This window comes from Quercus suber, unplaced genomic scaffold (genome assembly GCF_002906115.3).
Source record: "Quercus suber isolate HL8 unplaced genomic scaffold, Cork oak 2.0 scaffold_109, whole genome shotgun sequence".
NCBI classification, from domain to species: Eukaryota; Viridiplantae; Streptophyta; class Magnoliopsida; order Fagales; family Fagaceae; genus Quercus; species Quercus suber.
Genome location: NW_027069574.1, coordinates 521,943 through 536,807, shown reverse-complemented (window position 1 = coordinate 536,807; position 14,865 = coordinate 521,943). Strand labels below are relative to the sequence as shown.

Here is a 14,865-nt window from a genome sequence, read left to right as displayed (position 1 = left end):
GTTTGAATCCAGATGTTTTAGTTGGAAATACTAGGAAGTGTCAGTTAAGTTATGAGACTCTCAACTAAATTTTCCCTCTTGAAATTTGGAATTCCTTCCATTGACACACCCAAACAAGAATTTTTCTTTTCTTTTTTGAGAAGAACCCAAACAAGAAATTTTAGAGGCACAAATTCCAACTCCAAATTCAGCGTAAATATTATCAAATTGCTGAGCCCACCATATACCCCGTTACTCTATTTATGAACTATTTCTTCACTATTCTGTCTTAGTTGTCCTTTGCTATTCAGAATCAAGGTAAGTTCTTGATCGTTCTCTCTCAGTTTTGTATTTGCTGCCAGATTTACCTCTTGGTGTGTGAGCAATGGTATATTATTGTCATCTATAGTATTTCTGGTAATAATATTATATCATTCATCATAATAAAACTGTATGTTTGAGCAACATCTTCAAAACCATACGATAAAAGTGGACAATGTTTTGCCTAGTATGCTTTAAGGCGCTATGGAATTTGCCAAAAACCTTGTAACTCAACTAACTGGCACATTTTGGTATTTTCAAAGGAGACATCCAAGGTTCAAATCCTCATTCTCCTGTTGTAACTATTAACAAGAGAAAACCTTTTGCAGTCTCTTTTCTTCCCATAAAACTTAGAAAACAAATAAAATCACACCATGTTAGGAAAATTGATATATTTATCAAGAATAAAATGTAAACAAAACTTGTTGATAGTAACTGGAAAGTCACAACTCACAAGAACCTTTTAAATTTTGTACATAATTACATAAATACTAAATGGTGGAAATACAATTATACAATTGCTCACACAAAAATTATAAGCTTATATATCTAACAAATGTTTCTAGCATCATTTTCCCCCTCCCAACTGTTAGGAATAAATACTATCAATTATAAATGATACGCTTTAACTAACATGTGTTATTATAAAACTCAACCAAAGTCTTACTTCAACATAATCTTATTGCAGAAATTGGGTCATTGATGCCTGTATTTCTTCCAGAGCCATCCCCTTGGTCTCTAGTACCAGTTTTATGATGAATAGAACAGTCAATCCACAAATGCCTGAATATATGAAAAATGTTCCTGACATAGAATGGCCAGAAAATTCAGATATAATTACAAAAGATAAGCAATAAAATATATATATATATATATATTGAAAGGGGAAGAATCTCTTAAGCCCAAGTAGACGGATCCATCGTTTGCACAGGCCCTATGTGGACGGACCTATTGTGAACGGGCCGGACACGGACGGGCTGAATTACGGTGGGCTAGATATTCATGGGCCTGTTGAGCCCCTAAGGAGGGATACTTTGTCGGTTCTCGTAAGAGCCCAAATAGAGTCCTTGTGCTAGTAGGACTTTAGAAATCTGGTATACTTGGTAAAAATCTTCCGCGTAAGGAGGAGACTTGTTCATCACGTTTTGGACTCCACAAGAAGAGTCCTATAAGGAAAAGACTTCCGCATCAAGGAAGGGGGTCAATCTCAAGCCACTATAAAAGCCCCAATAGCCCTCTATAGCCAAGGTACGCATAAATTAACCTCTCTAGCACTCTAGAGTTGTGAGCATTCTTTCTGACTTGACCTTCGGAGGGTATTTGGCCGGCACCACACCGGTGCTCTCTATTAGGTCCTCTTTTTTCTGTGCAGGTGTCGTCTCGAGGGTGCGAGCATTGTGCAACTCACTGTTGATATTTTCGGCATCATCATATATATACTTGAATTGATAGTGAGAACAATAATCCATTCCATCAAAAAATTGTAAGGGTACAAAATACAAATGGTTACCTGCTGTACTCCATTCCGTCATAAAATTGAAACTGTATGTACTAATCCAAGAACAGGACCATTTCACTGCGGTCACAAGGCTGCCACCCGTCCCCTTAACATTTATAGGGAATATCTGAAATGGAGATTCATTTGAGAAATACGGCTATAAACCAACTTGTTAGTGCAAAATTCCTCTCAATAAAATTGCAATAAAATAAGAACATACCTCTGACATTATAACCCATGGTAATCCTGCCATGCCTATTGAGTAAGCTATAGCATTCCCCTGCATGGCTTATTAGCCAGTCAATCGACAATCACAGATATCTCAAATAGATATACCACTTTGTAAACCTCAGTTGATTTAGTAAAAAAGAACAGTAAACACTACTCTGTTGCTTTTTAAGGATTCTAAATGATAAGAAAGTGCACAGTTTTCCTTTTCAGTAATAATAGCAATAGATGATAAGCAGCGGCGACGCCACGTTAAGCAATAGATTCTAAAATTTATATATAATAATTAAAAAAAATTTAGGAACACCCTGAAAAAAAAAAAAATTTATATATAATAATTAAAAAAATTTTATTTGTTTACCCTTTTAGGAACACCCTCAAGGAAAATTAGGAACACCCTCCAATGAAAAAAAAAAATTTATTTGTTCTACTTTCAAGCAAAAAAAAAAAAAAAAAAAGCCAACTAAAATCTGAAAAAAAAAAAAAAAAAAAAAAAAAAGTTGTAACAGAGCACGCCACAAAAAAGCCCAACAATATTACTGGTACTTTAAAAGGCCATAAAAAGAATTTATGGATCTAATCTATAAAAGAAAATTTAGCAAGCCCAACAAATTTAGCACAACAACATAAATCACAAAATAGTAAAGCTGAAGAAAATTTAACCCAATCAACCAAATTTTATCAAAAACAAATAGCCCGGCCTTTCAAAAATTTAAGACAAAACTAATCTCTCATTCCATCAAAAACTAAAAAAAAAAAACCACAAACAAACAAATAAATAAAACCCTAACTCTAAAAGCCTAACCAAGAGACTCAACGGCTGATGGTTGAAGTAAAGCAGTGAAGGGAGAGGTAGCAGCAGTAGCATGGTAGCAGCAGAGCCGCCAGCCCCGCCCCTAGCCCAAACTCACCACATCTGGTATCTCTCTCTCTCTCTTATGAGCAGTGAGCAATGAGCACAAAAATAAATCACTTAAACTGTCTGATACAAAAGACAAAGAGAAAGAGAGTTCTTTCTCTTTTTAAGAGACATAAACAATGACTTAGGGTCCATTTGTTTTGGTGGTAAATGATTTCCGGAAATCATTTACCACCTGACCCCAGTGTTTGGTAGAGGAGGAAAATTTTAATTTCCGGAAAATTACTTTCAGTTTGACTATTTTTACGCCTTTGACCCGGAAATGATTTTACGCTCTTATTTTACCTTCAAATCATTTCCGAAAATCGCACATCACGCACAAAAGAGAGAAACAACCGAGAGAGCCAGAGAAGTTGAGAGAGAACGATCGAACCCAAGCAACGAGCAACCCATCGACTCTAAGCAACGAGCTCCAGATCGACACCAGATCGCCTCCGAGCTCGATCGAACCCATCGCCTTCACCTCGCCTTCACCCAGACCCACGACGAACCCAGACCCACGAGCAACCCATCGCCGATCCACAAACCAGACCCATCGCCGTTTGTTGTTTTTTTTTTTTTTGATGAACTGATTGTTGTTGTTGTTGTTGTTGTTGTTGTGTTGTTGTTGTTGTTGTTGTTGCCACCGTCGCCAGAATCAATTTTTTGCTGCTGCTGTTGTTGTTTTTGTTGCCGGAAAATAGCATTTTCCTAATTGAACCAAACACATGAAAATATTTTCCACACCAATTTTCATAAAACAACCAAACACTTAAAAATATTTTCCTTTTCCGGAAAATAGCATTTCCGGAAAATATGTATTTTTCGGAGAATGTTTTACACGAAACAAACACAGCCTTAAAAGAAAATAGTACAAGTGTCTAGTTCTCCGGTGGGTGGAATGATATCCTCCCACGTTTGTGCTCTATGAGTTGATTTTTGCCTTTTCTTCATTTTTTTTTTTTTTTTTTAAACTCACCACATCTGGTATCTCTCTCTCTCTCTCTCTCTCTCTCTCTCTCTCTCTTATGCGCAGTGAGCAATGAGCACAAAAATAAATCTCTTAAACCGATACAAAAAACAAAGAGAAAGAGAGTTCTTTCTCTTTTTAAGAGACATAAACAATAACTTTAAAGAAATTAGTAGAAGTGTCTAGTGCTCTGGTGGGTGGAATGATATCCTCCCACGTTTGTGCTCTATGAGTTATGGTTGCCTTATTTTTTTATTTTTTGTCTTTTTGTGTTTACATGAATAGCAGTTTTTTTAATGGTAAATAGTTATGTTTGTCTGTTAGTGTCTTTTTTTTTTTAAGTAAAAATTGAATTTGTTTGAAACTTTGAAATTAATTGGGAGTTGAGATATAATAAAGTTAATGAATTGTAGTGTTGTGTTGTGTACATAGTGCAACAATGATTTTTTTTTCCCCTTCTGAATGTGCATTTATTTCTTTGTTCAATCTTTGTTGATGTCAATGTGTGTTAGTGCAACTAATAAACAATAATTTAATTAACCAATAATTAATTAAAAGAAGCAACTAATAAATAATAAATAATAATTTAATTAACCAATATATTATAAAAGACGAACAAATTAAATTATGTTAGGCTAAACAACAATTAATAATTTTATAATTAATTAAACAATAATACAACAAATTATTAGATTGTTTAATTTATACTTTTTAAGGAAGACCCTGAAAAAAATTCCTGGAGTTCTCTAATGATAAGAAGGCTTTTGAGTCCTAAAAGATTAGAGAATGCAGAGCAACCTTTAAGCCAATTCCATCCAAAACAAGCTCAGAACTTAGAATACCTTAAGCACTTAAAATGCACCACTGTCTAATTTTTAGTTGAAGTATAAATCAGATAAAATGCGAGAAATTCAACACAGAAGTTTTAGGTATTTTCTTGGAAAGGGGAACAATGTCGCTTTGAAGTATGTAGTACCAACATTGGAGAGAGCTCTTCCCAATCTGAGCTCAGAAGTACAAGAACCAAAAGCCCCTCAAACCACTGAAAACTCCTAGATTCTAATTGGTCATTAAAGCTTAAATGTGAGAGAATGTAAGAAATTAACTTCGAAATATTTTGGTTTTGTTCTTCCTTGAAAAGAAGGCAAAAAACTAAATTTAGAAATGTCTACTTTTTTCTAGGAAAAAAAAAAAAAAGATCATCATTCTAGATCTTGTATTTACCACAATCCCAAATAGCACCAAGATGGAAGTGACCTTTGATTGGTAGATGTCCTGCGTGTAGCAAAAAATTATAAACAATGATGATTCATTTATGCAGAAAACAGAACCACAGACAGAGAAGCTCTGGATTTGGTTTTGATAGAAACCTGAAAATAGAATGTCAAGCCTACAAGGAAGCAGCTCAAGCACATTCCTACAGCAGAGACCTGCAAGAATTTGTAGGCTTAATTTGCCGATATCAAATTATTGATTAACTAACCATAGACATAAAACTTATTCTCTTCCATCCTCACCATAAGAAGTGGTCGCCTCCCTGATTTATCTGCAAGGATTGCAGTCATAGCACTAGCAGGAATCTGCAAAAGAATGTTTACATGTTTGGGGTGTGTTAAGCAGAATCATTCATATACCACAGTTGTGAGCTAGTTACCTGGATAATAGCCATTGATAAAGTGCCAATGGTACTTGAAAAGCCTGCCATAAACCGGAATTCATAATAATCATTCCAATTTTTTTAATATCATCCTTAGGGACATGAAGCAATTCTTAAAGCCATTAACATACCAGCTTCTAAAAATATGGAGCTTGCATAATTAGTAATTGCATGGCTCCCTCCAAATTGTTGTAGTAACATCAATCCAAGTCCAACCTAGACCAATTTAAATAAAAAGTATAAAAATAATGGACAAGCCATGAAAAGTAAAGGTGCCACAATGAGTGAGCCTTACAGTGAGCACATGCACATATTTTCGCTGGAACAAGTCCAGAATTCTAGGTTGTGAGTACTGTTGCAAGTTTTCTTTACAATCCTGTAAAAAGGTAGGTGCATATCTCATTTTCTTTTTCTTCAAAGTGCCAAAAATTTTAATAAAACAAGCTATAGTTGAACTTATAAAACCGGTAAAATGTCATGAAAACACAAAATTGGAAGTTTCCTATGATATCAGCTACTTCTTGAGAGATATCAGCATTCTCTCCCCTAAGACGCTGTAAAGCAGCTTCAAGCTCTCTTTCTTTACCTATTTTTGCCTGTAGAAAAAGACAAATTGTGCTCAACATTACGCATTATAATTGATGCTCACTTTTCGTTTAATTTTATTAAAGAATAAATCTTAAAAGAATTTTAGCACATCCAACATGATTTCCTGATCAAAGAAAACCTTGAAAGAATTTTAGTGCATTTTACATGATTTCTTGATCAATAACCATTATTAAAGCCATTAGTATTATTAAATAACACTTACAAGAGCCATGAAATACATTATTGAAGCATATATAGTATTCGTTTACGTAACTCAATCAAAACAACATATGAATAACATTTCCGACAAGGTATTTGTACTTACTAGCCATCTAGGTGACTCTGGAATGAAGAACAATCCCACTAGTTGTAATAGACAAGGAATAGCACCTGAAAAATAAGATCAAATGAAAAGAAGTTCTCTCTTTTAAGAAGCTTATATTTCTATCAAATTAGAGAATAACCAAGTAACAAGTTACCAATTAAAGCCAAGGTGCGCCAGTTAATAGCACTTCCAATGAGATACATCAGTGAAATGCCACATGTCATCAACTGCGCATTTGACCTAGTGTAGGTATGGGAACAATGAGTTGGCTATTCAGTTTAAAGCCACAATGAATTTATTATACCTCATTAGCTGATGTAAATTGTCCCCTAAGATTTTGACGTGTTATTTTTGCAATGTCTACAGATACCTGATTGGTGATAAGAAACTGGTCATTATTTTGTGTCTTTGAAATAGGCAGATCAATTATAAAATGTTAACCCAATGAAAATTACCGCATAACAAAAAATCCCATTGCCCACTCCCAATGACAGTCTCCCAAGATCCAACCACCAAGCATTCTATATCAAGCAGTGAACTCTATTAATGGTTGAAAACCAGAAGTGAAAAATGTAGAAAAGTAATTCCCTTGACTTGTTTCAGAATGATTTTGCATAATTTCAACTGACATGCCCTTCATCAACATCCATGAAACTTGAAAGTAACAAATGGCAGTAACTTTGCTGAAAAGCTACTTAGATGTCACCACAATGATTTCTAATGTCCTACTTTCAACATCTTTCAGTTAAACAAGGGAACGCTCGTGCAACTCAACAAAACTGAGATTAGATATGAATTATAATCAGAATTTTTTTCCTTTTTTAAACTTAATTGGAAACTAAAACTCATTCATTAAAGCTGTGTCCATAACACCGTGATGCTTCATTTGGCTTCAAAGTGGACATGTCAAGATGAGATGAATTGGGAACATTATTTGAACATCTTTGAAATCCAAGCAATACAATTTATAGGAAGGTAAGAATAAAAATAGAAAATACCTTTGCAAATGCAATGGAAAGCCAGCCAGCAAAACTGAATATTTGAGAGAACCACATTGCCTGCATTACAATACCAACAAGAAATTGGAAGGAAATTTATTAGTATTAAAATAAAATTACATTTGTCAACATAGGACACCACGCGTGGAAAGAGGCCTAGCTTCTTAAAAGCCCAGTAATCACCATGTTATAGTGGCATCATTTTATAAAAGGTGCAGATAGTGGAGTGCAACACTTACAACAATTTCAGACTTCAAATAAAGAAGTTATCGCTTAGTTTGAACAGGAAGATAGCGCAATGGACAGTGTCCTAGAAGATGAAGGATGGCATACCACAGGGTGCAAGTATCTGAAAATAACCGTCAAAACCTCAAATATAAATAGAGCAAGCTCCAAGCAAAAGACATAGTCACTCACCTCTGTACTCATTACTCTTGTTATTCTTAAAATAGGATATATTGTAATCTGCTTGGTATATTAATGGAAATAAGGAGCATTTCTGTTTCAACTATTGAAGTTTAATGCATCACTGGGAGTTGATTTCTTGTAGTTCTTGCCTCGATTGATAGTGTCTTAATCTGTAGTATCCTTAGTTTTATAAATTATCTTTAATGCACTTAGCATCGGTGTAGTTAATTTTGTTAGCTTATTGCATCAATAGATTCACTGTAATGAGTCTCAACACAGCACTTATCATCAATAATCATCAACAAGATCCTTTAAAATAGTGAAGTCCTCTCTGTAAAGGAAAATACAGACCCATAACCCTTGGTGAACAAGGTAAAATCGTGGTATCAAGGTGTATTGAAACCAATCTGTACAATATTTGGTCAAATCGATGCTAAAATCTAAAAAACAATACAAACAGAATTCAAAAGAAAAATGTTAAGTACTTGGTTTTAATAAATTACAGTATGCCTTAAGATATCTAAATGTGAGAACGAAACTTACACCTCATCGACCAATATGATCATCCATCCTACCATTTAGTAATCCACCTATCACTCCTCCAAAATTGATTATGGAACCAAAAACTGAATACTGCAAAAACCAGGAAAAAAAATGATAAATAATAGAAACGATTGGTGACAAAATCAGTTCTGCTTCAACTGATAAATGCAACCTTTTATTCCACTGAATTTCATGAGAAATAAACAGTAATATGTACAATTCACCAAAAAGGGTAAAATCTAAAGAAAAGTAAATTTGAATCTTTACAAAGCAAATATTTGTGTGCATCTTTGGCAAAACTATACATGTTAGTTAAAAAAGTTTACCATTACTCATATGATCTGTGAACTTCTGAAAAAAATATAGATAGATGTTTACATATGTGCATTTAGAAAGACTGATATATGCACATGATTCCGTGCGTGCATGTATGTATATACTAATATTATATTTGGCATATATGTATCTGTGTGACATGTATATTTATAGTCGTACAAACTCAATGGTTTTCATATAAAGTATAAAGAAAAATACCCTCATTTCATAGGTCATAAAAATTGGAACCTCCTAAGGCTTTGTAATGTTCAAACGCCTGATGATTATATCCAATGTAAAAGTCAATGAAAAATTTGGTCTTGCTTGGTCCACTTCACATGCAATTCAGTCACAATTTCCTTCAAGATCTCGATCTCTTTCCAAGCTCAAGTTGTCATCAAGCTTTCACCTTTAGTTTGAGTGGGTATGTCAAAGATATCAAGGCCCAATTCTAATCAAGACCTAAGTTTGTTATATAACACTAGTCCAAGTTCATCATATCCAATCTTACTTATAGTACAAGAAAATTAATCCAAATACTAGTTGTAGTGCAAATATTGTCACTTTGGGTCAGTCTAGGATATCCTACTATAAATACCTTACATTGGATTATGTTAGGTTTTAGATTGAATAATTTCATGACAATGTAATACTTATGGAGTCTGCAACATCAAAGTGTGTAAAAGCAGCTCAAGAAGATATTGTGTCAAGATTTCGATGGTCACTTGATGAACTCTCAATTGATCAAATTTTAGATTTCAATAGAAATTCAAGTGATGCTCAATCAATTGAAAAAAGGATTTTTAACATTTTAAATGGGAGGTAAATAAAGTTAGAAATCAAACTCATAATCTCTTATTCTGATACCATATTAAATTGCCAATTCTCTGATACCATAACTTTAACACTTGCAAGTTTCATTGTTTAAATCATCATGATTGTGATCACAAAATTTGGTTAAGAGGTTATTAATTGATAAATCCATTGCTTATTAACTTTGGAATCTAACTGGTCTTCTTAGATTCATTGTAAAACATAGAGGTTAATAGTATAGATATAACCATAAAAGGGCTTTTTACTATAGGCATTTAAGGTTGAACCACGTTAAAGTCCATACATTTTCTTTGTTTCACATATGCTTTCTATGTTCTTTACTTCTTATTTTTCATATTCTTTATGTATTTTGTCATTTTATGGTAACTATGTTAATTTTTTTTTCCTAGTATGGTATTAGATTTATATATATATTTTTTCTAATTAGATATGCTTACTTTACAATTTGAATTTAATATATTACAAAATAAACGGTAGAGAGGATTCATGTTAATTTTACTGCCTAACCTCCACAAAATATATATATATATATATAAAGCTACATTCTAGTTTGGCCCCCGACTTCTGATGGTTCCTTCGGTGTTCGTAGTGCTTATAGATTCCTGGCTTCGGCAGATTTTAGCTCTCAACCAAGCTCTTCCTCAGGTAGTGAGCAGCAGAATTTTTGGAAAAATATCTGGAAGATCCAGGCCCCTAATAGGATAAAACATTTCATTTGGCGTGCGGCAAAAGATGCGCTTCCGACTAAACAGAATTTGCGTGCTAGACATATTCCCATTGATGGAACCTGTGATCTTTGTGAGGATCATCAGGAGACGTTGCTGCATAGTTTATGGCTGTGTGACCATGCTCAGTTTGTTTGGAAGTCTGATCCAGGTTTTGCTCCCTTGTTCCAGAAATGGTATCGCTCTTTTCGGGACTTGCTTGAGGCAGTGATGCTGCTGAAGAGTTCTCAGTTTCGGGTTGCTCTGTTTTGCACCACAGCTTGGAGTTTATGGCAACGGCGTAATAGGCTAAGGGAGAAGCAGCCCTCATGGAGTCTTCACGAATTGGGTAGTTGAGCTAAGGCTTATGTTGTGGAATTTCTCAATGCGAATCATCAGCCCTCACAGGTTTCTTCTCGGCGTGCTCAGGTGTCTTGGTCTCCGCCGACGGAATCGGTATATAAAGGAAACTACATTGTGGTGACATCTAAAATTTCCTTACCTTTTTCTAAAAAAAAAAATAAAAAAAAAGCTACATTGAAATGTACCTCCAAACAATATAATTAAAGAAGCTCCTGTGTGTGTCTGAGAGGGTACAAGGTGAGTAGGTACTATTAGAGAACTTGAATGTTTAAATTTTACATTCTCAATAAGAATGTGTGGTTTGAACCCAACATCTACCTATCTTAAAAATAAGAAAAAGAATATGCGCATAAGATGAAGAAATGCAAAAAATTAAGAAGATAAAAATAAAAGGGATAAATTAAAACTTACTGCTGCCACAGAGAGACTCAAATCTTCAATGATTCCTGATTCAGCAAGTGATGAATATCCTGTTTATGAACCAACCATAATAATATTTGTTTAGAAGTTAGAACAAGTTAACAGTTCATATGTCTAATGCTCCATGGAACAAAGATTATTATTTGTTTATTATCTTAAAATTTTCTAATTTGTTTTTAATTTTTTTTATTTATAACAGTTCATATGTCTTATTTGTTTTCAACTTTCTTCCTTTCTTTTTTCTTGTTTTCTTTCAAATAGAAAAATAATCCAAGAGGAAGGTCTGCCTTATGGGCCCATTGCCCGAGACCATGCTCATCCATGTACTGGGCTGAAGAAACGAATCAGCCCATGGCCTTATACCTCATCTTTTGCTCAGTCATAGATTAAGCAAAATACAAAAGATGTCTTCTGCTTGCAATTTTTTTTTTTTAATAGAAAATTATAGAATATTCTCATAGTGCATAAATAGGTACTCCTCCCTCCTCTCAATTGAATAGAAGATCTCATTATAAATTTAATGGTGCCCTTAAGGTATTTGTTAATTGACCATTTTTAAAAAGTTTATTTTTATCGGAAATATAAAAAACTGTCAAAAAAATCTGTTCTTTTCTTTTCTTTTCCTTTTGAGAGAACCACATTGCCTGCATTACAATACCAACAAGAAATTGGAAGGAAATTTATTAGTATTAAAATAAAATTACATTTGTCAACATAGGACACCACGCGTGGAAAGAGGCCTAGCTTCTTAAAAGCCCAGTAATCACCATGTTATAGTGGCATCATTTTATAAAAGGTGCAGATAGTGGAGTGCAACACTTACAACAATTTCAGACTTCAAATAAAGAAGTTATCGCTTAGTTTGAACAGGAAGATAGCGCAATGGACAGTGTCCTAGAAGATGAAGGATGGCATACCACAGGGCCCATAAGGCAGACCTTCCTCTTGGATTATTTTTCTATTTGAAAGAAAACAAGAAAAAAGAAAGGAAGAAAGTTGAAAACAAATTAGACATATGAACTGTTATAAAAAAAAAATTAAAAACAAATTAGAAAATTTTAAGATAATAAACAAACGAATCAGCCCATGGCCTTATACCTCATCTTTTGCTCAGTCATAGATTAAGCAAAATACAAAAGATGTCTTCTGCTTGCAATTTTTTTTTTAATAGAAAATTATAGAATATTCTCATAGTGCATAAATAAGTACTCCTCCCTCCTCTCAATTGAATAGAAGATTTCATTATAAATTTAATGATGTCCTTAAAGTATTTGTTAATGGACCATTTTTAAAAAGTTTATTTTTATCGGAAATATAAAAAACTGTCAAAAAAACTGTTTTTTTTTTTTCTTTTCCCATAATTTTTTTTTTTTTTACAAATATTTCCTAAATTAGTTCTCTTAGAGTATCAATTAACTTTTTCCTAAATTAAAATTATTAGAACTCACTATTAAATGAAAAGATGTCATACGTGTTTATTGTACTCTCACAGAATCACGGTATTCTATAATGATTTAATCATAAGAATGAGGATTTGACCATGCAATTATATACTCCCCCAACCACCCCCCTCCCCCCCAAAACTAATAAGATCACTAGCAAGTACTTATTTAGTCAAGCTCTAATACTAAATGTTATGTATTTGATGGTACAAAAAGAAAATAAAACCCCCAAAAAACATACTGCTAAAGAATTCCTAGACTATAGTCTCTATATGAGAAATGTTTGTTCTAGTGGCATTGGATAATAATATAATGGTACTTACAGCACAGCCAATACAGAGTGAACCACAGAGGGCAACCCCAGTGCTGAGAACAAGAAGAGGTGTGGCTGAGGCACACTTGGTGGCATTTCTCCAACATTTCCATTGGGACTGGCTTCAACAATTGTAGACCTTGGCAATAGTACTTCTTCCATGTTTTCTCTCTCCATTTTTAATGGAAGATGGGAAAACATAATAACAAGATGAGAGACAAACATTTACATATATAGTGAGAATTTGACGTTGTAGTGTGGTTGGTTAGACCAAATAGATGGATTAGTGTGAGACTTTTAGATGGCCAGCTATTTTGCTTCTTAAATAAATTAAATGCCATGACAATCACATGCTTGTGGTCTCTCTTTTTATATTATTACTAGTCGCAGACTCACACATTGCGTGGTAATATATAAATATTTTGTAATGGAATATAATATATAAAAAGCAACAATTACTTCAAATAATATCTATTTTTTTAAAAGATTTCTACAAGCATTATTATTATTATTATTTTTTATCTTTTTATATCTACAAAGTACAAATATATCATACTATTATATTTTGTATGTTTGATTAATATTTTTTAAGGTGCACTATATTTTTCTAACTTCTGTTATAGTGTGTTATATTTGATATACAACTAAAATTTATAAGTTTCAAATTTATTATTTAAATTTCTCATCTCTTAAGGAATAATGAGATTATCATAATAATAAAAATTTATCACAAAATTACAATGTTATCTTAACCAGAATTAAAATGAAACAAAAGGAATAAAATATAGACTTTAGAGTACTTTATTACTCAAAATTGGTAGACATATTCAAATTCATAGCCATGTAAAATGTGTTTTGAAATAAACTAAAATTCCTATTTACCAAAAAAAAAAAAAAAAAACTAAGTATTGGCCCAGATCAAAATTCAACCAAAGCTATAAAAGGGAGAAATAAGACATTGTAATGGGAAATTAAAAACAAAAAACAAAATACCAAAACACATACTTAAAAAAATAAAATAAAACCATCAACCTTAATTAGAATTATAAGAAAGAAAAACGATCCACAAGAGAGGGAGAGAGAGAGAGAGTACTTACAGTTATTTGAGGGGAAAATATAGATTGAATGGAAGAAATGATATCGAATTTATACAAAATAAAATAGAGAGAAGAATAGTCAAAATATAAAAAAGAGAAAATGATGAAGTAAGTATGATAGTAAAGTAGAGAGTAGTGAGGAAATAAAGACAGTCAAGTAGAGAGTAGTGGGAAGATAAAGAGGTAAAAAATTAATAGATCCTCACTTATACTAATTTCCATCAAAGACCAAATTGTCAAACACGTGCCATTGATTCTACTCATGTCCACTACACATATTCATCAATGTGTCTATATACAAATCACTCGCTTGCCATTACATTCATTTATCAATGTTTTGAATTTCCACAAAGAATCAAAATAGTGCATATATGATTTGTAAGTAACTGAGACTCCTATATTGCCATGACATTGCGGTCAAAGTTAGTGGAAACTTGCTAAACTTGACCAAATGTTTTTGCCTCAGAGAAGATGGCTATTAGCATTCCAAGTCAAGAAGTTTAAATGGCTATGAGAAATTATCATAATGTATCAACTGCTATACCCCAAAAATAGCAGTTGCTCCTACTTTCATTGCATCACATCAGCTATATCATACTATTTGTAATAAGGAAAGAAATAGCAAAATACAAAATTTAAAACTCAATCATAGAAGTATTGTTATGTTTTGTCTAAAACTCATGTACACAATATGCTAGATATTCAATAGGAGAAAATTTTAAAAAGAAAATCAAGTTGTTGGAAAAATGTAGCATAATCCAAAATCTAAAACTAAAAGCCCAATTGTTGTTCATGTAGACAATGTTACAGATAGATATTCAAGAATCAAGAACCAATTAGTTTTTCCATTTGTACAACAATTAGTTAAAGCTAGATACAAATGGAATTTAAAAAAAAAAAAAAAAATCAATTCTTTGAATTTCCTCACTCCTGAAATCCCAAACAATTTCTCAAAATATAAATA

The 14,865-nt window shown here is 32.9% G+C and overlaps 1 pseudogene; it reads right to left on the bottom strand.

Moving 5' to 3' along the window:
• Window positions 1–783: 783 nt before the first annotated feature.
• Window positions 784–12,981, bottom strand: LOC111985091 (sugar transporter ERD6-like 5; annotated as a pseudogene).
• Between the last annotated feature and the right edge of the window lie 1,884 nt (window positions 12,982–14,865).